Source organism: Lissotriton helveticus, chromosome 2_1, assembly GCF_964261635.1.
Source record: "Lissotriton helveticus chromosome 2_1, aLisHel1.1, whole genome shotgun sequence".
NCBI classification, from domain to species: domain Eukaryota; kingdom Metazoa; phylum Chordata; class Amphibia; order Caudata; family Salamandridae; genus Lissotriton; species Lissotriton helveticus.
The window spans coordinates 1,342,604,976-1,342,631,284 of NC_136059.1; the positions used below are offsets into that span (position 1 = coordinate 1,342,604,976).

Genomic DNA, 26,309 nt, shown 5'->3' on the forward strand with positions numbered 1-26,309 from the left:
CTGCGGCTAAAACTGCAGCGATAGACCGCATGTTAGAGAGTGCAATTGGGGTGGTTCATGCAGAGATTGATTTAACTGTAAGAAGGATCTCATTGGTACTTGGTTTGGCACCCATAGTTATACATACGGAGCAACACAACTCAATACCTCTACCCCAAGTCTCGTTAAGTGATGTCACTTCCAATTTGACAATGTCGGAGGCCATAAGCACCAGGGAACCAGATTCTGATGCAAGTTCTCCGAATAGTAAAAAATCTAGGACAACATGGACTAAGATTAAAACTAAAACAGCTAGATCGCAGAAAACAACCCAACAGTGTCAGGCAGTGACAGTAATAGACGGTTTACAGTATTCTTCCCCAATAGTGTGTCATTCCAATCCTGTTATGGGGGCCCAGGTAATTAGTCCCTTCCAAATGTGTCTGTTGTCCTATAACTAAAGAGTTGTAAAGATTTGTTGAGGAACTTAATTAAACAGGAAATGGCTCCCCTTCGGTTATGTTTAGATGTCATGGCTTCTCAAATCTCCGACATTAAAAGTCTATTAACCGAAAACAGGTATTTGAGAAATTCGAATCCTGTGGTCCCCATTTCGGCTATCCCGATGACTGGATCAAATCCGGAGTCATGTAGTTCCTACAAATCTATATCGGATCTGCCTGTTTATTTAACATAAAATAAGGTATTAATGTCCAGATAGATTCCAGACACAAGAATATGTTAGTGGGTAGACCAGCTAGCTCACAGTGCCACTATAAGCCCCATAACCTTACCAAGGAGCGAATAGTTTCTGGCAAGTATCGAACATGAAAACCCTGACACCTCAGGGCTCATGGTAACAGTACAATACGTTTCGCTCAGTCACTCGTGCTCACTTCTTCTCAGAGAAATATACAGAATAAACTATGGGGATGTTTTCAATAAGCATTTATTGAACCAGCGTCATTCTAATATAAAATACGTGTGCTGCAACACCCATTAGACCAAAACAGATATATATATATATGATTACAAGCACCACCAGAGTAAACAAAAGGTAGAACTATCATGGTGCTAAAACAGTGAATATATGTTGGCATATAGATACATGGCAGTAATCATGAATACTCCTAAGATGCAAATCCTAACTAAATGTACCTAAGTGTACCTAGCATGTATGTAGGTGTTCAGCCAAGAATCCCCTGAGGAAAGAGCCAACCCATTTACCTGATGGGAGAGAATGAAGGACACTGTCTTGGTCTCGATTTGGACACCCAGCGAGAGATGTCAGACCACTGTGTCCTGGAGTGTCTGCATGCAGGGACCTCAGCGTCTCATGTCAGCATGGAAGCTTCTCCTCTGATTTGCCCAGTAAAGATGTGGTTCTTATATTCCCAAAAGGTGCCCTCAGAGGGTTTACCTAGAATGGTACTGTGGGCCTGTCATTCAAGGATGACGGCAGTTGTAACTTTTGAACTGAGTTATAATACTGAAGATGGTAACCCTGCTGTGATACTAAGAATCCTCATGCATAATAAAGTAGGCTAGTTTTAGAAGAAGACCACTCAACATTTATTTAGCACATAACTAGGTAAAAGGTCAACGCTAGAACCGTTATGTAGAGCAAGGTAGGACAAATGTAGGTAAAAGGTCATGTATCTACCTAGGCCTATATTGGGGTACATTGGGGCTCATAACACTGGAATGGATGGGGGATCAGGGTAAGTTGAGGTAGTTGAATAAAGAAGTCACCTCTTTACATACCACCTTTGTCCACCAGACTGATGATTCTTCCATGGGTGCAGTAAAGAATGATGACCATGGCAATCAAGTTGCACGAGGAGACTTTAATTTGAAGGACTAGTGTTATGCCAAGGGATACCCTCATCTTCCTCCAGAGTGCACTCCACATATCCTTTTAAAGGGCATGCCAAGGCTCCTTAAAGAGGATTAGGAGGACTATATGGCCCTACTAAATAAAACAGTGCACTGTCTGAAGATAACCTCTGGCTCTGGATGGAAGGGGGGGGGGCTGTTTCAACAGGTAATACATGTAAAGAGAATGCCATGGGTAGGAGTGCATCCAAAAGATAACTCAGAAGACTGCATTATTATGAATTTTCGCAGACCATCTTTTGTTGGAAATTTATTACAGACTTTGGCTCATGGGCCTCTTTCCCATAGCAATATTGAAGCACTACCTTTAAGCTACTTTTACAGACCTCCTACATGTAGTAGACCTCGTCTGCTCATTTTAGAATCACGCAGTGCTCTTCAGAAGACCATTCTTCCAAGAGAAAGATTCCAGGAAAACCGTCTGCCCTCAAGTGGTACACTAACTCCGTCTATAGCTGTAGAGAAGAGATATGCTCAGTTATCTAATCTAGAAGAGCAGGACTGTCTTGATAGGGTTATGGATATTGATAGAGAGGATAAGGGACCAGGAATCGAGGTCATAGTAGGTCACAAAAGGAATGGTCGGGTGAAAGGTCTTGATTTAGGTAACTTGAATAATTTAGTGGAATTCAATAGCTAGAATATGGCAGGGGTAACATCTAAACTAAGAAACCCAGACAGGTTACGTATTATTAAACCCACTCACATTGTTTATTTACAGGAGACTTGGGCAAGAGATGATTTCATATTAGTGGCTTCTTTTCTATTTTAACCCCAGCCATACCTTCAGTAAATGGGCGAGCCAAAAGGGGCCTGGCTATTCCCATTTCAAATGTACTGCCCTTCACTGTTAATAAAACAAGGATCAGTTCTCATTATTATCAATTGGTGCACATTACTATTAATCAAAGATATGAAGTTGTTCTAATTAATTGTTAAAACAACATTTTTAACAACACACGTAGCATGTTTGTAACTAAGCTTGGTAAGGATCTAGATGTTTTTACAAATACGATGGATTTTATTATTATGTACATTTGCATCAACAAGCCTCTACTCGGCAAGCTCCTGACGATATAGAACACCACCGCCAGACTCTTACTCGGTATCCCTCGACACAAACACATCAGGCAACACCTACGCAAACTCCACTGGCTTTCCGTTGCAAAATGGATCACCTTCAAGATACTCACACACGCCTTCAAATGCCTACACAACATCGGACCTCAATACCTCAATGGCAGAGTCACCCTCCACGCACCCAAAAGAAATCTCCGTTCCGCCAACCTCTTCCTCACCGAAACCCAACGCATCCACAGAGTCAGAGCAGGGGGAAGATCCTTCCCCTACATCGTGCCCAAGACCTGGAACGAGCTCCCAACCAACATCAAACGCTTGCCCTCCCTGAACTCCTTCTGAAGACCTGGCTCTTCGACTGAATGGATCTGCTACCTCCCCTCCCCAATCGCCTAGAGACCCTCACAGGTGAGTAGCGCGCTTACAATTCCCCTGATTGATTGATTGATTTGGGCAGGAGTTATTAATATAGATAAATGCCAGAAGCAGTGTAGAGCAGTCTGTGTTCTTATATTGTTTTGAATTTAATCAATCGTATCTTCCACATGATTCCTATGCTGAATCACTTAACAGAACTTTATACAAATAGAATTTAGAGATAATTGATCAGACTGGGTGGGGGGGGGGGGTTCTGTGAGGCCAACTTTTTTTGGTAATGGACATTCATCTACAAATTAACATATTAAGATCTCTTCTAAAGACCTTAGCATAGTTAAAAGCCTTACTATTTTATGTACTATGTTAAGCGACCATGTTGTGCTAGCCCTGACCCCAATTACTCCATAAAACAGTGGAGAGGTTTTGGATATTGTTCCACCCATTAAAATGTTGCGGAAACATGGGGTTACTATTAAATAGGCTGGCGGTAACTAACCAGAATTACTTAAAAGCATTATATTAGAGCAATAGGACTCCTTTGTTACTTGTACAGAAATTGGCAAGGAATATAGCAAATTGGTGGAAGCCTTTGGTAATATTACCACACGCATTTCAAACAAACTACATAGACCTGCTAAAAAGGGGGGGCAAAAGATCAAATGAACCACAGTGGTTCAATTTGTCCTGCTCTAGAGCGAATGAGGTACTAAGAAAGGCCCTCCAAGATACCCCCAGTGATGGGATTAACAATAGGGTTCTAAGAATAAATAACAGGTTGGAGCTAGATGCAAGACAAAAGGAACTCCAGTAGCAGGCTTGGACAGATTCAGACAAGGCAGCGAAAACCAGTGATAACACTTTGTTTTTGAAAATAGTAAATTCACCCTTTCTTTTAGATAGTTTCACACCTACTCTTGAAGTTTCTGTACTGCCAGATACTTGGTCTACTCATTTTGGAGCTATCTTTAACCCAGATAGTGCTGCTATTAACATACCTTCAGATACTTGTAGTAATATACATTTTACGACTTTAGAGTTAACCACCATGGAGGAAGATGATGCAGCACTAAAGAGTAGGGCCTTAGGAAAAGCCCCAGGACCCGATGGGGTCCCAATGGATGCCTTTAAGTCAAATCCTTCTCTATGGGTCCCGATCCTTACCCAAATTCCAAATGCCGCTGCAAATGATTGTTCCTGAAAACTTGAACAGAAAGTGTGATCATCCCCATTTTTAGAAAGGGAGATAGATGTGATGCTAGGTGTTATTGGACTATATTGTTCCTAGATTCCTCAATTAAAATCATGGTAGAGTGATTCTCCCAAGGTTGGGAAACTGGGCTGAGGAAAATGGCGTATACACAATACAGGTTTAAGAAGGAGATAGGTTCTGTGGTACATGGAACAAATTTGCACCTTTATCATTAGCAAATATACTCTGGTAAAGGAAGGACACATATTTATGTTTTGCAGACCTGTCTAGCGCCTTTGATCTTGTGAACCATGCCAAATTATGGCAGGTTCTTACGGACATGGGCGCCCCAAGGGATATTGTTGGTTTCCTTTCTTACTTGTGCACCTCTTTAATATCTACTGTGCATTCTGGAAAGTTTGGAGAATTTTCGGAGAAATTCAGAGGGACGGGGGGGATGAGACAGGGATGTGTCCTTGCACTGTTATTGTTCTCATTATATATAAACGAGGTGGATAAGAGTCCTGCAGAATGTGAAGGGGGATGCCCCCGGGCTGAGTGCCCGTCCCAACCCCATCTTGCTTTATGCAGATGACACAGTGCTCATGGTCTCCAACTTTTGGGGGTACATTTTTTTTACATTTTATGGAGAGTAGAGATCTTTAATTAAATATAATTAAGACTTATATTATGGTCTGTGGGATGAAGTGAAGATAAGGGAAGAGTTATTATGCCATGGGGCATAAATTAGAAGTGGTAAAAGTTTAGTTACTTGGGTATCACCTTTTCACAGAAAGGTGATTGGCTACCCCATTTGGCAATAGCTAAATTAAAATGTATTAGGACTGTAGCTGCTATTTTCGGTTTTGCTAAGAAGATAGGTAGTAAGCCTCTAAGAGAAATTATAAAATTGTACAAAAGCAAATGCCGACCCGTAGCCTTATAAGGACATCAGATACGGGGTAGGGAAAAGCATAACCTTTTCAATGTCCAAGAAAATACTTTTTTACGTAGACTTTTAGCTGTGCCTAGCTCAATGCCAACTTTTAAAGTGCATAAATAACGAGGAATTAAATTTTTTGAGGACACCATTCACCGCAAAACATTACTGAGGTGGTATGATATAAGGTCGAAACAGGCCATGAAGGTTTCCAGGGTCGTTAGAAGGGACTGCTTGGGTGTGTATAATTTTAACCAAATTCCCTAGTTACTATGCAAAATAGGTGAAGTGCCTAATCGCTTAGAACCTCACCGCATCTTGAAATTTAGTCAAAGAGAAATCCAAATGATCTGGATAGAAAAAAGGGATATTCACAGAGAATACCATGAAAATATGGAACCCACGGTCAAAAGGTATTGTCTGAGTCAACCCGAACAGGGGATGCAATATTATCTGGTGGAGGTGGAAAATGCCCATGATAGATTTTAGTTGACCATATTACACCTAGAGCTGATTTATTACTTAACCGTTTTCCCAAAGATAGAATTGCGGCCCCGGAGTTTCCCAAGATGCCAAGGCAAGGCTCAAATGTAGACAACACACTTTATGTTACTCTGTAAATTTTACAGCAACATTAGGTGTTCTACTTCGTGCCCTCTTTTTGTTGCAGGTCGTGATTCATAATCAGAAAGCCCTTATCTTTATTTTTTTATTGTCTACTTTACATATTTGTGATGTGATTCTTGCATCTATTAAGATGGCTCTTCGTGGGTGTAAAAATCGGATTCATTTAGAAGGCCTACGTTTTGAAGACATTTGAAATGGTTGCTGAGATATGTTAACTTACTGAAACCCTCGTCGTTTTTTCTTTTTTTGTTGTTGAATTTGTTAGTTTTTTCTTTTAAACTACTTGCTAGGATGCCGTCTCCTTGTTCTTAACAGGATTAATGTATCCGCCATTGTACACAAAAATGTATTATTAATATTTTAGTAAAGAATTTTACTCAATTGTAAATATTTTGTTTTAAATATGACACTTTTTGTATGCCAGTAGGTGTGTGGAGTTTATATGTGTTAACACCTTTCATTGTAGCTCATATCTTTTACGGATTGGAATATAAATCCGAATAAGGATTATTTGACTCCATTGGCACAAACATCTACACACACACACAACGTGTATTTGTAAGGTGCACATTCACCCAGAAGGGTATCTCGGCACTGAATAACATGTTTATTGTTACCCAACTCAATGGCACTCATTTTATCGACCTCAGAAGGATAAAAGGCTGAGTGGACCCGCTGGGATTTGTACCAGTGACCATGAGTCGAACACAGACCCTACAGTGAAAGCATTAGTTCGCAAAACCACCAGACTATGGTGCCAGTGCTGCGCCCCAACCAGCATTCTCTCTTCAAACTATAGGCTCCGTCTAGTACATATACAATTTATCCACAAACAATACAGTACCCCCCTCTGACTCCAACGAACAGGCCTAACATAAAGTGATAGATATCTGTGATGCTGGGAGGAGGGAGCTGGCTTCTTGCACTTGGCTTGGGACTGCTCATTCATAGCAAAATACTGGGATCAGATATTGAGAGTGAAGAAATTACGGCCACCGTGATTTCGCAAAAGCCTGTGGTGGCTCTCCTGGGGTATGCGAAGGACGTTCATGACGGTGTTTGCAGGCTCTTCAATCAATCAATCAGCGAATTTGTATAGCGCGCTACTCACCCGCTAGGGTCTCAAGGCGCTGGGGGGAGTTGCTACTTCTAGAACAGCCAGGTCTTGAGTTGTTTCCTGAAGGCGAGATGGTCCTGGGTCCGCCGTAGGTGGGTGGGGAGGGAGTTCCATGTCTTGGCCGCCAGGTAGGAGAAGGATCTTCCTCCGGAGGTGGTTCTGCGAATTCGTGGGACGGTGGCGAGGGCGAGGCCGGCGGAGCGGAGCTGGCGGGTGGGTGTGTAGAATGTGAGGCGGCTGTTGAAGTATTTGGGGCCCATGTTGTGGCGAGCCTTGTGTGCGTGGGTGAGGAGTCTGAACATGATCCTCTTGCTGACGGGGAGCCAGTGCAGGTCTCTCAGATGGGCAGAGATGTGGCATCGACGGGAGATGTCCAGGATGAGTCGTGCAGAAGCGTTCTGTATCCGATGGAGTCTTTTCTGGAGTTTGGCTGTGGTACCAGCGTAGAGGGTGTTCCCGTAGTCCAGTTGGCTGGTGACGAGGGCCTGGGTGACCGTCTTCCAGGTTTTGGTGGGGATCCACCGGAAGATCTTTCGGAGCATGCGCAGGGTGTTGAAACAGGATGACGAGACGGCGTTGACTTGCTTGGTCATCGTGAGGGAGGAGTCCAAGATGAAGCCCAGGTTGTGTGCATGGTCCGTTGGCTTGGGGGCGGTGCCCAGGGCAGGTGGCCACCAGGAGTCGTCCCAGCCAGAGGGTGATGGTCCCAGGATGAGGACTTCCGTCTTGTCTGAGTTCAGTTTCAGACGGCTGAGCTTCATCCATTCCGCAACGTCTTTCATTCCTTCCTGGAGGCTGGCTCTGGTGGTGGCGGGGTCATTGGTGAGGGAGAGGATCAGCTGGGTGTCGTCAGCGTAGGAAATGATGTTTAGGTTGTGTTGGCGTGCGATGGCTGCGAGGGGGCTCATGTAGACTTTGAAGAGGGTGGGGCTGAGCGAGGAACCTTACGGAACGCCGCAGATAACTTCGGTGGCCGCGGATCGGAACGGGGGAGGCGGACTCTCTGAGTTCTTCCGGTGAGGAACGAGATGATCCACTCCAAGGCCGTTCCTTGGATTCCGGTGTTGCTGAGGTGCTGTATCAGGGTGCGGTGGCATATGGTGTCGAAGGCTGCTGAGAGGTCCAGGAGGATGAGGGCAGCTGTTTCCCCATTGTCGAGCAGGGACCTGATGTCGTCGGTGGCTGCGATGAGGGCGGTCTCGGTGCTGTGGTTTGCTCGGAAACAGGACGGTGAGGGGTCGAGGGATCCGTTTGTCTCGAGGAAGGCGGAGAGTTGCTTGTTGACGGTCTTCTCGATGACTTTGGCAGGAAAAGGGAGGAGCGAGATCGGGCGGAAGTTCTTGAGGTCCGTGGGGTCCGCGGTGGGTTTCTTCAGGAGGGCGCTGAGCTCGGCATATTTCCAGCTCTCCGGGAAGGTGGCGGATGCGAAGGAGCTGTTAATGATGTCCCGGAGTTGGGGTGCGATGATGGAGTCGGCTTTGTTGAAGATGTGGTGTGGACAGGGGTCGGTTGGGGAGCCGGAGTGGATGGTGTTCATCATGCGGGTGGTGTCTTCGGTGCTGACTGGGGTCCAGGTGCAGAGGGTGGTGGTGGGGGGGCTCAGGTTCGGAGTTTGGGTGCGTGGTCTGTGCGCCGAAGCTGTTGTGTATGTCGGTGATCTTGCGGTGAAAGAACGAGGCGAGTGAGTCACAGAGGTCTTGCGAGGGTGTGATGTCGTTGTTGCAAGCGCTGGGGTTGGAGAGCTCTTTAACGATGCATAAGAGTTCCTTGCTGTTGTGGGTGTTGTTGTCCAGTCATTCTTTGAATGTTGTCCTTTTGGTGGTGCGGATCAGCTGGTGGTGCTTGCGGGTGGCGTTCTTGAGGGCTGTCATGTTTTCTGTTGTCTGGTCGTGGCGCCAGGCTTTCTCGAGGGTGCGGCAGGTCTTCTTGGAGTTTTTGAGGTTGTTGGTGAACCACGAGGCTTTCTTGCTGCCGGGTCTGTTGGGAGGGTTCTTCAGTGGTGCGAGTTCATCGGCGCAGTTGGTGAGCCACTGTGTGAGGTTGCGGGCTGCTTCGTTGGGGTCCCTCGTGTTGGTGGGAGGGTGCTGGCTGAGGGAGGTGATGAGTTGGTCGGTGGTGATCTTGCTCCAGCTTCTGCGGGGAACCTGTTGCGGGTGGTGGTGGGTCGTGGTTCTCCTGAAGTTGAAGTGGACGCAGCTGTGATCTGTCCAGTGTAGTCCGTTGGAGTGGCTGAAGGAGATGTGCTTGCTGGAGGAGAAGATGGGGTCTAGCGTGTGGCAGAGGTAATGGGTGGGGGTGTCCACCAGTTGCTTGAGTCCGAGGTTGGCGAGGTTGTCCAGCAGGGTGGTGGTGTTGCTGTCATTGTTGTTCTCCAGGTGGAAGTTGAGGTCCCTTAGGAGGATGTAGTCTGAGGAGGTTAGGGCGTGCTGGCTGACGAAGTCTGCGATGTCTTCGCTGAATTGTGTGCGTGGTCCCGGGGGTCTGTAGATGAGAGTGCCTCTGAGGGTGGTCTTGGGGTCGGTGTGTATCTGGAAGTGAAGGTGCTCGGCGGCGGTGAGGGTGTCTTCGGAGTTGGTCGTGATTCGGATGGTGTTTCTGTGGACGATGGCGATGCCTCCTCCGGTTTGGTTGACGCGGTCCTTCCAGGTGATCTTGTAGCCATGCGGGATGGCTATGGCGATGTCGGGGGCCGAGGAGGCATTCATCCAGGTTTCTGAGGAAAGCGACGTATGGTGATGTTGAGTAGAGGATGTTCAGAGTTCGACGGCGTGCCTGCTGTGGACGGAGCGGGTGTTGAGCCGGATGCACTGGAGGTGATTGTTGCTGGTGTCTGGCTTGGCGGGAGTGGTGCAGGTTCGGAGGCAGGAGAATTTGCAGGCTTGGCAGGTGAAGGGTCCGTGGGCGCGTTTCGGGTTGGCTCGGTAGCAGGCGGGTTTTGGCCAGCGTTGGGTGCGTGGAGGGTGGTGGCGTCGTAAGTCCCTCTTGTGGGCTGGCATCGTCGGGGGCCAAGGGTCCTGGCACGGACGGGCGTAGACGGGCTTGCCTTTGGCGCGTTCGCGCGGTCTCCGCCATAAACGGCAAAATGGGAGGGAGGATCAGCTGGGAGCGGGGCGGCGAATCGGGATCGGGTACACAAGAGAAAAGGGGGCGGGCCGCAGGGGGGCGGGAGCGGGGGGACACAGAGCGGAAAAAACAATCACGGGGAGAGCGGCGAGGGGGCAAGCCTCGAGGTAGGCAGGGGCACAGGAAGGACAGTAAATACAGTAAAAACAGTAAATACAAGTGTAATCAAAACAGTGGCACAAGACAAATTAGCAGGGCACAGAGCAGAGGATGCACATAATACTCAGGGCAACAGGAGCAGCGGCGAACTTGCGGCAGGCGGCGGTGGAGACCAGGACACACACGGGGGCCGTGCGGTGGGTGGAGCGACCGGCCCTGAGAACAGGGTCTTGCAATGCTACTATTGCTGGCTAAGAGCCGAGTGGGTGTGCAGTGGGGGCACGCTACTGTACCTAATATGTGCAGCTGATTAGTTAATGCCGCCTGATGCCAAGAAGGATTGCCATTATACTAGTACCTCATGCCGGCACCTAGTTGACCTAGGGATACCTGGGCGCCCTTTGAGATGTACATGGCCACCACACCCGCTCCCTAAACTTAACGAGGGTGCATCTGGAGGATACTGAAATGAGACCTAAACACTACCCTACAGTAATGCGCAAAAGTTGTTCCTTCCCCCCTTCTTGAGCAACATTGTTCCTAAAGTATTTTATACTACGCCACAGCAAAACTCTGGATTTCCATGGACTCTGGCACCTTGACCTCTTACTCATGCATGGACTTCGATCTAACATCTAGAATTCCCAAGTGTTTGTATACTTGGTGTTAGTTTTTTGGGGGGTGGGTGGTTGTGTTCTGTTATGCATGCATTTTTAGCAGAGTCGAGACAGACAGATAACATTCAGCATAGAATCCAGAGAGATTATATTGGTTGAAATGAGGAGAATGGCATAGCACGATGATCGAGGTATGGAGTAAGAGGATGGGGAGGGAGGGGGGGCAAGGTAAATGACAAGAACATAAAAAAACACACGCCCATACATATTTTCCTACGTATACACACACAAAGGTGTACCAGTATACAAATACATGCAGTATCACATCATGCTAAAACAATACAGGTAAATATATACATATGAGAATAGTTCTATTCTTATACTGATAATATATTGGTATACATATACACAAATACAATTCTACCTCGACACACATAGGTATGCCAATGCACCTACGTGTTCACATCTATATGCCCATGTGACCATTCCTACACAGTTATAGCTATACATTAAGCCACAGAGATACCTGTATACAAACACAAATGCATACCTACACAAAGACTAGTACACACACATTCACATAGTCATCTATTTAGGCAGCAGTATAACTACACACATTGATTACCATGTACATAGGTAAATGATTACCATATGGATTCGTGTTACACTGATAACATTTTCAGTCATAGACTTACCCCCCCCCCCCCCCCCGCCCCAAAATCTGTGTTCCTGGTGTGATTATATAATGGGGTTCAATTGAACAAACTACTACTAGCTTAGATAATGCAGCACTGAGACAAAATAAACGCCTTGGTCAAGAAACATCAAACAACTGGAGTGTCCTCATGCTATGAGATAAAATGGGAACTTTGCACAAATATACCTACTACAACCACACATAGGTATACTTATTTGCGAACAAGTACTACAATTTAAAACCGAATATATATTTACACGCACACCTGGAAGCGGTGAGTGGTAAACTGCTGCCAGCACAACTTTTTACTCTCCGGTTTTATCCACATCCGTTTTGCCCTTCTCACTCCCGTCCCCTCTGATTATGCCAACTATTCCCATTACTTCGACATTCCCCACTGCCCGGGTAGTGCGCGGACTTCAGCCAAGGGACAACAGCAAAGGTTCGGCAACTCTAGACCCCGCCCCTTCACCTGCTTCGGTGGTAGTGTGCCAGCTTCGGCGGGGGCGGCTTTTACTCACTGACACCCCTACTTGATCCGGCGGAGCTCCAGTACTGCCACTTTCTTCTCTGACCTATTTAGCGGGGCATACAGCAAGTCCAGTCCCGGCTACCCGCTCAGCCGGCGCGCGCGCACAGCTGCGTGTGGGAGGGGCTGGGGAGTTACAGCTGCTCCACCTGGACCACTGACAACCTGGCCGCACGCCCCGGCCACCTGTGGAGGAGGGAGAGAGGCGCGTGCTGGGAAACCGCAGCGCGCGCCAGACACGAGTTTGGAGCGTGCGCTCTAGAGAACTGCTGAGGATCGAGACGTGGGAGGAGATTGCTCCAGTAACGTCGATTCACTGACTGACTGGGAGCCCGAGCCGGCAGCAGGAGGGCCATATTTCCACCTTCTTCCAAAACACTCATGACTATCCCCACTTCTTCCTTTGAAATATTTACGAATGACATGAGGTTTGTATTTTTTGGTAATCGTGGCCTTTCCAATAAATTGACCTGCTTGGCCGTCCACGACAGCCACCTGTGTTGCATCATCATGTACAAATACCACATTTCAACGGCAGTCAAAATATACAGGAGGCTCTATTCGTGCCGCTCGCAGCCGTTTGGAGGTATTCTTTCTTCCCTGCCGTTTGGAGGACTGCTGAGGAGGACCTGTCCTGCCTGGACTTTTTGCGCTTTTGCCCGGGTGAAGACTTGGCTGTGAGGGTGCGGGACTGCGAGTCCCAGAGTTCTGTGCGCGAAGTACACCAGGCGCACCTGTGACTCTTCCCGCCCCCAGCCTTCCCTGTGCTTATATACGGCCCCCGCTCCGCGGGCGCCGCTCGCAGCCGTTTGGAGGTATTCTTTCTTCCCTGCCGTTTGGAGGACTGCTGAGGACCTGTCCTGCCTGGACCTTTTGCGCTTTTGCCGGGGTGGAGACTTGGCTGTGAGGGTGCGGGAAAGCGAGTCCCAGAGTTCTGTGCGCAAAGTACACCAGGCGCACCTGTGACTCTTCCCGCCCCCAGCCTTCCCTGTGCTTATCTACGGCTCGCGGCCCCCGCTCCGCGGGTGCCGCTCGCAGCCGTTTGGAGGTATTCTTTCTTCCCTGCCATTTGGAGGACTGCTGAGGACCTGTCCTGCCTGGACCTTTTGCGCTTTTGCCGGGGTGGAGACTTGGCTGTGAGGGTGCGGGACTGTGAGTCCCAGAGTTCTGTGCGTGAAGTACACCAGGCGCACCGGTGACTCTTCCCGCCCCCAGCCTTCCCTGTGCTTATCTACGGCTCGCGGCCCCCGCTCCGCGGGCGCAGCTCGCAGCCGTTTGGAGGTATTCTTTCTTCCCTGCCGTTTGGAGGATTGTTGAGGACCTGTCCTGCCTGGACCTTTTGCGCTTTTGCCGGGGTGGAGACTTGGCTGTGAGGGTGTGGGACTGCGAGTCCCAGAGTTCTGTGCGCGAAGTACACCAGGCGCACCTGTGACTCTTCCCGCCCCCAGCCTTCCCTGTGCTTATATACGGCCCCCGCTCCGCGGGCGCCGCTCGCAGCCGGTTGGAGGTATTCTTTCTTCCCTGCCGTTTGGAGGACTGCTGAGGACCTGTCCTGCCTGGACCTTTTGCGCTTTTGCCGGGGTGGAGACTTGGCTGTGAGGGTGCGGGACAGCGAGTCCCAGAGTTCTGTGCGCAAAGTACACCAGGCGCACCTGTGACTCTTCCCGCCCCCAGCCTTCCCTGTGCTTATCTACGGCTCGCGGCCCCCGCTCCGCGGGCGCCGCTCGCAGCCGTTTGGAGGTATTCTTTCTTCCCTGCCATTTGGAGGACTGCTGAGGACCTGTCCTGCCTGGACCTTTTGCGCTTTTGCCGGGGTGGAGACTTGGCTGTGAGGGTGCGGGACTGTGAGTCCCAGAGTTCTGTGCGTGAAGTACACCAGGCGCACCTGTGACTCTTCCCACCCCCAGCCTTCCCTGTGCTTATCTACGGCTCGCGGCCCCCGCTCCGCGGGCGCAGCTCGCAGCCGTTTGGAGGTATTCTTTCTTCCCTGCCGTTTGGAGGATTGTTGAGGACCTGTCCTGCCTGGACCTTTTGCGCTTTTGCCGGGGTGGAGACTTGGCTGTGAGGGTGTGGGACTGCGAGTCCCAGAGTTCTGTGCGCAAAGTACACCAGGCGCACCTGTGACTCTTCCCGCCCCCAGCCTTCCCTGTGCTTATCTACGGCTCACGGCCCCCGCTCCGCGGGCGCCGCTTGCAGCCGTTTGGAGGTATTCTTTCTTCCCTGCAGTTTGGAGGACTGCTGAGGACCTGTCCTGCCTGGACCTTTTGCGCTTTTGCCGGGGTGGAGACTTGGCTGTGAGGGTGCGGGACTGCGTGTCCCAGAGTTCTGTGCGCGAAGTACACCAGGCGCCCCTGTGACTCTTCCCGCCCCCAGCCTTCCCTGTGCTTATCTATGGCTCGCGGCCCCCGCTCCGCGGGCGCCGCTCGCAGCCGTTTGGAGGTATTCTTTCTTCCCTGCCGTTTGGAGGACTGCTGAGGACCTGTCCTGCCTGGACCTTTTGCGCTTTTGCCAGGGTGGAGACTTGGCTGTGAGGGTGCGGGACTGCGTGTCCCAGAGTTCTGTGCGTGAAGTACACCAGGCGCACCTGTGACTCTTCCCGCCCCCAGCCTTCCCTGTGCTTATCTACGGCTCGCGGCCCACGCTCCGCGGGCGCCGCTCGCAGCTGTTTGGAGGTATTCTTTCTTCCCTGCCGTTTGGAGGACTGCTGAGGACCTGTCCTGCCTGGACCTTTTGCGCTTTTGCCGGGGTGGAGACTTGGCTGTGAGGGTGCGGGACTGCGAGTCCCAGAGTTCTGTGCGCGAAGTACACCAGGCGCACCTGTGACTCTTCCCGCCCCCAGCCTTCCTCACATAAAGGCACGCCTTACATCGCGCACGCAGGACGGCGCCGGGCGATGCCCGGGCCAAGGGTGGGCCCGTTGTAGCCCGTTAGAGACCGTAAAAGACCGGGCTGGGCCCCCCCTCTAAAAATTACCATCACCCAGGACTATCTTCCGAACTGTTTGTACCCTTTCTTCTGTCCTAAATTAATATCAGGGATATTTATATTTATCACTCACTGTTTTTATCTTAACTTTAGTATTCCTTAAATTTTTATTATGTCTACTCGAGGAAGCAGAAGTAAAACCGCCCCAAAGGAAGGGCAACTCATAGGTCCTATAGATAGCTTCATCACCAGGGCTAACTCGTTTATAGACCAGAGTATTTCGCTCATGGAACGTAGAGTGTCCCAAGATTTAGCTAACGCAAAAAGATCCTCCATGGGTCACCTGGCTGATGCAAGAATGCCGGATCACCGTAGGGATTCAAGACGGAGTGAAGGCTGTGGTCAAAGGCAGAGTTTACCAAACACAGTCGACCTATCAGTCTCACAGCTTTCTGAAACACAATTAACTTTGGATCTAGAAAAGACCCCGGATTTAGCGATCCAAACTACCCCTGAAGAGATAAGGCAGTCAAGAGGGAGGAGAGAGGGAGCAATAAGGAAAAAAAAAACATGCAGGCCCAACAAATCAAAAAACTAAAAAACCCAATAAAGCTCCAATTAAGACAGCAGAGAAGCGCCCCTGTACCCCTTTGACAGGAGATCAGGACATCCACACGGTGATTATACATCACACACCACATGACACCCCGGCCCCTATTAGTGTGGAAATTGCAACCAATTCACCATTAAGAAAGGAGGCAGACGATAATTCCAACACCCAACTGCTATTAAAAATTGGAGACTTACTAAAGCAAATTTTTACACCATTAGAAGTTAGGCTGTCTAAGATAGAAAAAGTACTAGCCAAACTTTCAACCTCTATAAAAGCCAACCCAAATCAGGGGGTACAAAAAGTCGGGGGAGGGAAGCATCCCTGCTCTACCCCCACTGCCCAAAATAAAAAATCTATTCTTCCAGGAGCAGTAGCTAAACCAAGTCAAACCATAGTGGCCAAAAATAAGATCACAGAGAAGCCATTAACTAATACTCCAAATTTCATCACTAATACTAACCTGGAACATACCAACACAGGTCCAAAAACACCACCAACACAACTGAACAGAGGGTGGGATAGAGGACCTTCTGACGGAAGATTTTCCGTCAACCTGCCGCCAGAAGCGAGTCCCTTTGTTGTCGTAATGACTGGCGTCCCAGAACTGGCGGATCAAAAATCTGAACCAAATTGGTCACTAAAGAACAAGGCCCAACATTGGCTTAGTACGAACCGGCCACTTCCTCCCTATTGTTCAACCAAGATCCTGATGGTTAGAAGAGCTCCTTGGGTAGGGCATGGCAGGAAAACAATACAGGGAGACTGCGTCCTTATTACCTTTGAAGATCCTAGATTGGTTGACCATATCTGTTCGTGGGAACACCCGAGTTTAACTGGCGGTATAGGAACAAAGCGCCTTTCCTTCTTTTACCCCCCGAGACACCGTAATGGTTACCATTACGATGGATCCTGGCACACAGTGGGCCCTCGATATCGGGGTAGAGAAAGGGAAGAGTGGGGAGGACAACATCAGAGGGATTCCTATAGAGAGCCACCGTGTTGGGAGGGCTGGAATGGAATCCCAACAATGAATAGATATAGTGCTCTTGAGTCAGTCGATTGACCCATCACTGGCAGAAGACCATCCGAGGCCTAAGTCAGTGGAGCCGGAGCTTACCTCTGAACCACATATAGGAGATGTTCCCAATAAGGACACCCAAGTTTTGGGCGTTGTTTTTATGAACATCGCCGGTCTTCGCTCCAAGAATGAAGATGGGAGCGCCATGAGCTTCCTAGGTAGACAACAAATTGTCTGCCTTCAGGAGACATGGTCATTGACGGAACTTCACCTCCTGGGATTTAGGACGTATTTTTCCCCAGCATTGATAGGGAGCATGGGCAGGCCTAAGGGGGGATTAAATATTTATATAGCAAACACTATCCAGCAATCAAAAATAACTACTGTTGAACTGGATGTTAATTTTCAGCTTCTCTCCCTTTCCTTACCCAAAAATGAGACAGTTCTGCTTATTAATTTCTATAACAACTTGGAGGAAGGAGAATTTCTGAGGGTGGTATCAAACCTTAACGAGAAACTCTCTAATCTTAGACAGGCTAAAGGAGGTAAAGGTGCTGTTTTTTCCTATGGGGGGGGGGACTTCAATCTACATCCTTGCCCACATTTTGAAAAAAATTGTGGTGGGATGGCGACTGAGCAGGATAACCCCCTTACCCATTTCCGTCATACCAAACTGGGAACTGTGATGAACGACCTATTATCAGACTTGGATCTTCAAATAGTCAATAGCTTGAACTGTAACATCAAGCAGTTAGAGCCAACATATGTGGGGAGGGGACACCACTCAACAGTCGACTATATCCTCCTATCAGATGGACTGTTAAACAGGGCCAAGCACTTCGAGGTTCTACCTAACACACTAAGTGACCATTCGGCCCTTAGGTTAGAACTGAATTTAATCCATCAACAATCCCTTACCTTAACGATAGTAAAAGCTCTGAGCCAGAATAAATTACATATGGGTCAGCTAAATGGGTACACTTTAAAATGGGGGAAGATAAATCCCGGGCAAATTACTGAAGAGTTGATTAAATCTGTCTATCCCCACATCATAAAATGCCTAGATCTAACGGTGATAGAGGAGGAAGTTTTAAGCAATTTCTCCATAATTCTAGACACTATCAAGAGCCTTCTCACAGCAAAGCCAAAAGCAGAAACATCAAATAAGAAAGGTTGGTTTAACCATGACTGCACATTGGCACACTCTAAATTAAAAGTGGCCCTGAACAACGATGATAGAGATCCTCAGTTAATTGCCACACTCAGAAAAGAATATCTGTTCGCGCGGAATCAGAAAAAAGCCGAACTAAAACAGGCTTTGTGGGACGAACTACACAAAAGTGCCCTTGATAAAAATAGCGGGGCCTTTTGGAGAGTAGTAAGGTCCCCATTCCTGGTTGACGATAACATCCTTAAAATCGAAGTGGCTATATGTAAATGTAAATGTAGTTGAGCTTATACAGCGCACAGCTACCCGCAGTGGGTTTCCCGGCGCTTGCTTAGGGAACCCTTCCTGGTATTCCCCTGCGAGATAGCAGGGTATCCACAAGGTGAAAGCCAGGCATCCCGCCGCGAGGGGCCGTTGTGGAGATTAAGCAAGCTATTGCCCAGAGTAGCAGAGTGTGAACCCGTGAGTCGAGGAGGCACCGGGGCGAGAATTATCGAGTCCGTGGAATTTTTAGCCCAAGATAGAAGAAGAAGTTTGGGTATCCCATTTTTCAAAAATCTTCCAAAAAAGGAAAACACATATAGAAAGTGATGATGAAACCCATGCAGCCGCCGTATACCCTATTTCCATAGAATTTGACATTTCTGAGGTCCTCCTGGCTCTAAAACTAAGCAAAAATGGAAAAGCTCCGGGCCCGAAGGAGACCCGGTGGACATTTTTAAATACAACGTAGACCTCTGGGCCCCCATACTCACTAGGGTATGTACGGCAGCCGCAAAAAAGGGGCTTTTGGAGTCTTGGACCAAGTCCGTCATGGTCCCAATTTTTAAAAAGGGAGACCGCCAGGAACCTACTTGCTACCGCCCTATTTCACTGCTGGACTCGTTGGGCAAGGTAGCTGACAGGGTTGTCCTTGAGCGACTCCAGCAGTGGGCGGAGGAAAGGGGTGTCCTGTCCGATTTACAATTTGGATTCCGGGAAGGCTTCGGGACAGTAGAACAGGCCTTAAATCTATCTATGATTTTGGGAAAATATATTCACGCAAAACAGGACAGACTCTACATGGTGTATGTGGACTTGTCCGCAGCTTTTGATTGCGTGTCCCACACAAAGCTCTGGTCTGTACTGTCACAAATGGGAGTGGATCCCCCACTTTTAGATTTCTTGAGGGAATTATATTCCAAGGCTTCCGCGAGAGTCCGTTTCGGTACGAAGGGCGAGTTGTCGGCACCTTTTGGAGTAGAGCGTGGAGTCAGGCAAGGATGTGTCCTGGCGCCCTTCTTATTCTCCCTCTATACAAACAGCTTGGAGGTGGAGCTTTTGAGGGGGGCCCAGGACCTCCCACAAGCAAAACAACGCCTGATTCCTGCTCTGCTCTATGCAGACGATGCCGTCGTACTGGCACGCACCCCGCGCGAATTACAGAAGGCACTCTCCAGGTACTCGGATTTCATGGGCAGTCTTGACCTCCACATTAATATTAAGAAGACCTTCGTAATGGTGGCAGGCACCGGGAGAAAACGGCCCAAGGACATATTCCTTAATGATCAAAAACTTGAAGTGACGGCCCAGTACCCCTATTTAGGCATCACAATAGATGAAAAATTGACCTGGAAAGCGGCAGTCGAGGCTAGGAAGCATTGTTTTAAGAGAGCAATAGCAGCCCTGATGTCCTTCTCACAAAAATTGGGCAAACGGTCGCCTGTGGAATTACTGAAAATTTACAGTGCTAAATGCCAGACAATTGCACTGTACAGGGCCGGCGTCTGGGGGCATGCGGATGTTAGTGCTTTACAGGTTGCAGAAAACTCATTCCTAAGATTTCTCCTTGCAGCACCAAGACGATCTTCTACATACGCGTGCCACACTGAACTAGGTATACCACACATAGAGGACCTGTCAAAAATCCAACCGTTGCTATTATGGCGGCGTATTTGGACCTCTGATAAAAACACGTTAACCAAAGATGGCTCGTCTATATTAGAAATTTCCTCACAGACCTAGGCCTAGAGACATTTTACACCACACCAGCAAAGATCAGCGAGATACCTAAGAAAGATCTGAAAGCAATGGCCTTGAGCCATTTAGATGGACTAAGACTCGCCAGTGAAATAGGTAAAGCCTCTGTCCATCACGCAATTATGGTCCAGACTACCATCACCATCCAGCCTTATCTAACGCTTGAAATTGGTATTTGCGATCGACTTCTACTAACCATATTCAGACTAAACCTTTTCCATCGGCTAGTAGCTTTTCCCGCGACGAATGCTTGGGAGCCAATTTTAGGTCTTTGTCCTTGTGAAGATAAATCAGTGCAGACCACCATACATACTGTACTGTTTTGCAAATTTTATCATGATCATCGCAAATTTTGGCTGCTATCATTGTTAAAATCGTGGGGTTTCAGACAGTGCCGTCCTGCCATGTTGCGCCTTCAGTTTTTAGAGTCTGAAACCATTTGTTATCACGTTGTTAACTTTTGGAAATGTATTTTTAAACACAGAAAAAATGTGTAAGTAACACGCCCAAAACAAAGAACAATGAATTTAATGAAATGTGAAGTGATATTCTTTTTAACTATTTCTTTTTAGTTTTATTGTATAACTGATCTTCTGCTTATAACTGTAATAATATGTACAATACTGCTTTTATGGATTTCTATTATGAAATACCGAATAAAGAAATATCTCTCTCTCTATTCGCGATTTGGGGTTAAGGTTAATTGTACACCCCTATAACTGGCCTTTTAGGTCTTGCCTACAGTCAGCTTTTTGCAAATTACCTCATGTAAACCGTACTAACAATTTATAGTGGAATTAGACCCGCCTGATGCTTACCGTTGGCTAGCTTTCTTATCACTCTCATTTACTTGCTTCTTATTCAATGACTTTACATCCTTTTGGGAAAAGTTACAGTTTGTTGTTATTTTATACAGTACTAAAAGTGTGTCTTGCATAAGCATCAGAACGTCCGAAGACATAGTACGCATCCAGAAATGCCAAAAAAAGCAGTATGTACTCACAATGAGATGAGAACGTACTATGCATACTAGCAACACTAGAAGCAATGCTCTCTTCCTGGATCTCTCCACATAACCCCCAAAAAGCCACAACCACCAAGTTCTAGTGAACTGCTTTAATGGCTAATCCTGGATGTGTAGCTGGCTACCATGGCTGTATCAGTAATGAAACATTTGAGCTATTGGTAGGTTTGGTACACAAGGGTTTTTGTATTTTGGTAATGGGGTCAGCACGTTAGATGGAAAAGAGATAGCAATGGGTATGGAGGTAGGTGCTGATGCGTCCGGGTATAAAATTACCTCTGTTTTAGATTAACTCTTCATCAGGTGCGTAGCTTGGTCAGTGAGATGGGGGGGGGGGGGGCGAGCTTTTCTAGCAATCACGCTGGCATTTAATGTTAAGTCATATGAGAGGACCTTAAGGTGGAAAGGCAGATGAATACAGATTGGTAGCGTTACTAAGTAAGAGAAAATACAAGAGTTTGTAAAATAACCAATATTTTTGAAGACTTTCAAAACAGAGAGAGGGAGAGTGTGAGTCCTTTTTTTTCTGTGTTTTTTTAAATATCTATGATGAAATCCGACAGACACCACACCATACCCGACTGTATGCACTTGTCCCCAACCATTTATCAGAAAATATATATACCGAAGGGGGGGTGTAAAAACCCAATCACCCCCCTGAAGCTATGCCCCTGCTCTTCATGAGAGAGCTGGAGGCATCCAGTACGGGTTGCTATGAGGCAGTCAGAGGCCTGTGACTGGAGATGAAATGTGAAATCAGAGAGCAGGAAGTTTGGGGTGCATCAGCATTTAATTGATATGAAACACGGAGGAGGAGATGTCATCAAGAGAGATGATATATATGGAGAAAAGTCGTGGCCCCAGGAGAGATTCTTGAGGGTCATTCAAAGGTAAAAGAGTGAGAAAGGAGAGTGAGTACCCACAAGGATGATGAGTGTGCAGATAAATCAGATGAGAACCAATCTAGAGCAGAACCAGTAAAGTCTCAGATAGCAAGGGCAATACTACCAAACACTACTGAGAGGTGAAGTAGAATTAAGGTAGAGGTGCGGTTGAGGAGTGCAGTGGTAATGATTTTGACCAGACTAGGAAGGAAATTCTCAGTTGAATGAAGGAGGTGTAATCCTTGTTGGGAAGGATTAAGAACGTTATGTGTTTTGAGACACAGAGTGAAGTGGCTAAAATAAGGCATTCAGTTGTTAAGAAGACCAGAGAATTGTGAGACTGGACAATGTTTGGAAGGGGGGGGTTAATGTTTGCAGTTATGTTGCAAAGCCCAGATAGGATCACAGCTGCTTTAAAGCACGTTGGGTAGGTATTTGATTTCAGGAAGTAGTTAAAAAGTGGTACCAGGCATGATAAGAGGTGGGAGGTGAAAATCAGGGGTTTAGTAGATTGGGGCTGCAGGGCCAGATCGGGTTTATGATGGGTTTTCTGTTTTGAGCATGAGTATTCCTTCTGAGGGTGAAGTATAAAGTTAAAATATATGGGGGTACAACCATTGTAAAAGGGGTGCAGGTATGAGGAGCAGGGCAAGGCTGGCCCTGATGGAGATTTCTGGTGTGTAATAAGGTGCAAAATCCATAGCTGAGATAGAGGAGAGGCTGATGGGCGCGCATGGAGTAAGTAAGTTGCTGAAAGTGAAGTGAAGTCGATTTTCTGAGTTAAAGGAGAATATATGAGGGCAACCAGGGCTTGATTGTAAGTCTCAAGATGTTCCTTAGCCCTGGTTAAGGAGCAAACATTTTTGGTCCCACTGAGCAGAGACTTGGAGCCATAAGGGGTTGAGGACAGGAGGCAGTTGGGGCAAGTTTGTAGGGATTGACAATGTGAGACAAATGCAATTCACAGAGTGACATTCAAATCACCAAATGAGGTGGTGCACACGCTGGATGTGAGGCCAATATGGGTTTGGTAAAGGGATGCTCACATTTCTTCACAGGACTGATTCAGTTTAGAGAAAGGGATCTTGTTTGAAAGAACCGTGAAAGGAGGGCTACTGACACGCTTGTCCATGATGGCATGATTAAAGGGAGAGGTGTTAATAGAGTGTGAGGAATGCGTTAAGCATGCCATAGATAAGTATGTGTTCAGAAGAATTCCTTGCATATGTAACAGCAGTGTGGTTACTGAACAGTGAGTGATCTGAGAGAAGTTAAGAAAACAGGGTCTTCTTCTGGTGATGTTTGGGACTGAGTTCTCCAAGGATAAGCAGAGGTGTTACAGGTGACAATGAAACTAGAATTACATCACATCCATCAAAGAGTGATCCAGTAGCTCTGGGTATATGTTCAATAGAGGGATAACCCTGGTAGTGTGGCGTCCTAAGGTGAAGGACGGAGGGAGGGTGTCCAGGAGTATGAGTCAGGGGTGGGTGCAGTCATGACTGATTTGCTGAAGAACATTCACTATTCTCTGCCTTTGTGATTTATGTGTGGGAGATGATAGTATGATCATTTTGAAGTGCTGCTGGTGTGGCAGTGTCATTTGTGTCAAATCACGTCTCGTCACAGCGTAAAGCACAGTGAGAGAAGAAGAGCTTTGAAATACCCATTGATATAAGCTCTCTTTTGCAGATTGATGTATTATTCTAAAGGCAAGGTTTTTTTTCATGTTCAGTCAAGTTGATAGGTATTGGACTCTGGAAAAAAAAGCTTTGTCACCTCAAATTTAGAGTTGTGAACAAAATAATGCTTCTGAATGCTATTAAAGGGAGAGTTATTTATTACACAAGTAGTTTAAATTTCACAGGCTCTCAGTCACCCATACAAATATATCCAACACATGTTCATACATTCCCAAAGAGCACGCTCTCGCAGGCACACATGGCAGCCCTTTCATAGTGCCCTCAGTCATGGAGCGTGATTACGTTCTTGGCGGACAGGGTTACTCCGTCACAAACGTGATGGATATCCTGTCCGCCGTATTACAATTCCATTATATCTTGTGGAAGATGTAATACGGCGGGTGGGATATCTATCACATTTGTGACAGAGTATCCCATCTGTGAAGATTGTAATCATGCCCATGGTATTTAGTTCAAACCTCAGTATTTTGCTCTTTGCACATTAAGCTTCAAGTCAATGTAGCTGGCCGTGAGGGTGTCTGGTTGCAATGCGCAAGTTGTTTAGCCTTCAGTATTTCACAATTATATTCATTGATGAGACGTAGCTCTCATCACAGAAGAAGTTGGAGCCCACTGGCCTAGATGATGTTACTGGCCTGGATTGTTGAATTTAGGAAATGACAAGGGATAAGGGTAGTCAACAGGTTACAACAAAAATAATATTTATTGTTTTTATTTTGCCTGAATGATTAACATAAATGTATTTTTTAGTAACCCTTGAGTAATGTTTGTAATGAATGTAGTAAAAATGTACTACATCAATACAGACAAACAAGTCACAAATCAATTCTTTTTTCTTTTATTTCTTGTATCCATACAGGTCAACCCCCATCAGAAAAAGGAGATATGGAAGACCATTGCAAAGAAGGGGCGGACCCTGTGGTCTACAAGCTGTGCAGCATTCACTGTCGGAAGAGGTGGGAGTACCTACAACACTGGACCAAGAAGTCATTAAAAGTCCAGCTCAGCAGGTCCGTGTGCCGTACCCCGAATCCCCTAATGGCCCTCATAATTGTGGTGGCCTATCCGGACCTTGATGAGCCGTTGGTTGCTCAACAGCAGCATCAAGTGGGTATGTTCTAGTGGGAGTTAAACATGTTAAATAACACATTTTTGTTACAACAACAACAATTTGCGATCAACATTATGGTTCACACATGTCCTATTAAGAAGCGTTGTTGAAGGTATACGTTTTCCACAAGGTATTGGATGATGTGTTTTATATATGCATTTTTGGGAAAGGATATCACCTGATTTCTGTTCACTACTAAAGAACTGGTTTCAGCAGACACATGCCTGCCTAAACAACAAATACACATCAGGTAGTTTTATGTTATAAGGGACAGTTGTACCAAACAGGTCTTTGTGGTTTCAGGTGTGATGCTCCTTCCCAATTGTGAATAATGTAAGGTTAGCCCTCTTACATGTGACATAGCATACTAGGCATGTATGACACAGTGGATGTTCCAAACGTTACATTGGTAAGTAGTTTTTGTACACAAACAAGAGTGAGCAAATGAGACAAAATGTATAGTAACAACAGATTAAATGGCTACATTTTAGATTAAAAACATATCCCAAATGTGTTTTGATTACAAAATACTGTTCCATTCATGCTAATAGTGAAAGATTTGCATGATGTCTTCACAAATGTGCACGTAAGTTAGTCAGAGTTTTGGGAAATATTTGTGAGAGGCATACAATTTTTGGAACAACACAAACAGAAATGTGTACATTTTGGTGGCAGAGTAACACATACCCAACATACATTTCAATGTCCTTGATTATGTCCAGACAATAAATCAATCATAATGATTTTGTAGTGTTTGTACACCCAGTGTTTTTGTATTTGTGTGTTTTCAAAGTTCGTACCTGTTCAAAAACACTGGGTGTACAAATACTACAAAATCACTATGGGGCACCCCAGGGGCACTATTAATCATGGCTATAGGACAGCATGTGACCTTTTTTGAATCTTCTTGAATTTCCTGTAATTGCTAATAGAGATTGATTGGGGCGTTGGGCTCAAATGGACATCCATATTAATGGATTTGATAATAATCACATTGTTTTGAATTTACAGATTTTCCCCTGAGGAAGGGACTATCACGTCCCGAAATGCATCAGGCATGAGATTGAATGCTGTATGAATTTGTAAAACAATGTTGTTTTCATGTATTGAAACATAAAGTACATGCAATGAATTTGTGGAAAATGTCACAAACAAAGTGAATTGCAAAAATAATTGAAAATGTTATGATTTGTTTATAATATTTCTTTGAAATGAATTGAATAAACACAAATTATTTTAAATTTAAAATAAATTGAATACATTGATGGTGGTAATCACCAAGTGAACAGTACGCAGCATATCCAAGTCTTAGAACTTGTTATTAACTAGTTACAGCATCTTCAGCAGCAGGTGTAGGGGACCTTGACCACGTAGGAAGAGAAGCAGCTGGCTGCTGTGGCTCAGGTGCTGCGATCACCCAAACTGAGGGACCGAGTGGCACGGAGGGTGAGGGGACTTCAATGGAGGCCACATCTCAGCAACATAGTCTTCATAAGCCTCCCAAACCGAGTAGTCTCTAGTAGTGACGGATGCTGCAGGATCTATCCCAACTGCATCATTGTCTGCCACCCAGAGA

At 46.6% G+C, this 26,309-nt stretch overlaps 1 protein-coding gene and 1 long non-coding RNA gene across 6 annotated transcripts in view; one reads left to right on the top strand and one right to left on the bottom strand.

Annotated features, from left to right (window-relative positions):
- Nucleotides 1–12,308, bottom strand: part of AFF1 (ALF transcription elongation factor 1) — a 1,572,806-nt gene extending 1,560,498 nt beyond the window's left edge. For 4 of the 5 annotated variants that reach the window (XM_078676278.1, XM_078676273.1, XM_078676275.1 and 1 more), the window contains exon 1: nt 12,005–12,131. The gene's annotated coding sequence lies outside the window, so the exon portion shown is untranslated. Of the gene's footprint in view, nt 1–12,004; nt 12,132–12,211 lie in introns of those variants that run through there. The other variant, XM_078676276.1, reaches the window with a different exon arrangement.
- Nucleotides 12,309–12,482: 174 nt separating this feature from the next.
- Nucleotides 12,483–25,875, top strand: LOC144818649 (uncharacterized). The gene is made up of 3 exons (XR_013607147.1): nt 12,483–12,696; nt 24,482–24,632; nt 25,745–25,875. It is a non-coding gene; the product is annotated as an uncharacterized LOC144818649 (long non-coding RNA).
- The last annotated feature ends 434 nt before the right edge of the window (nt 25,876–26,309 follow it).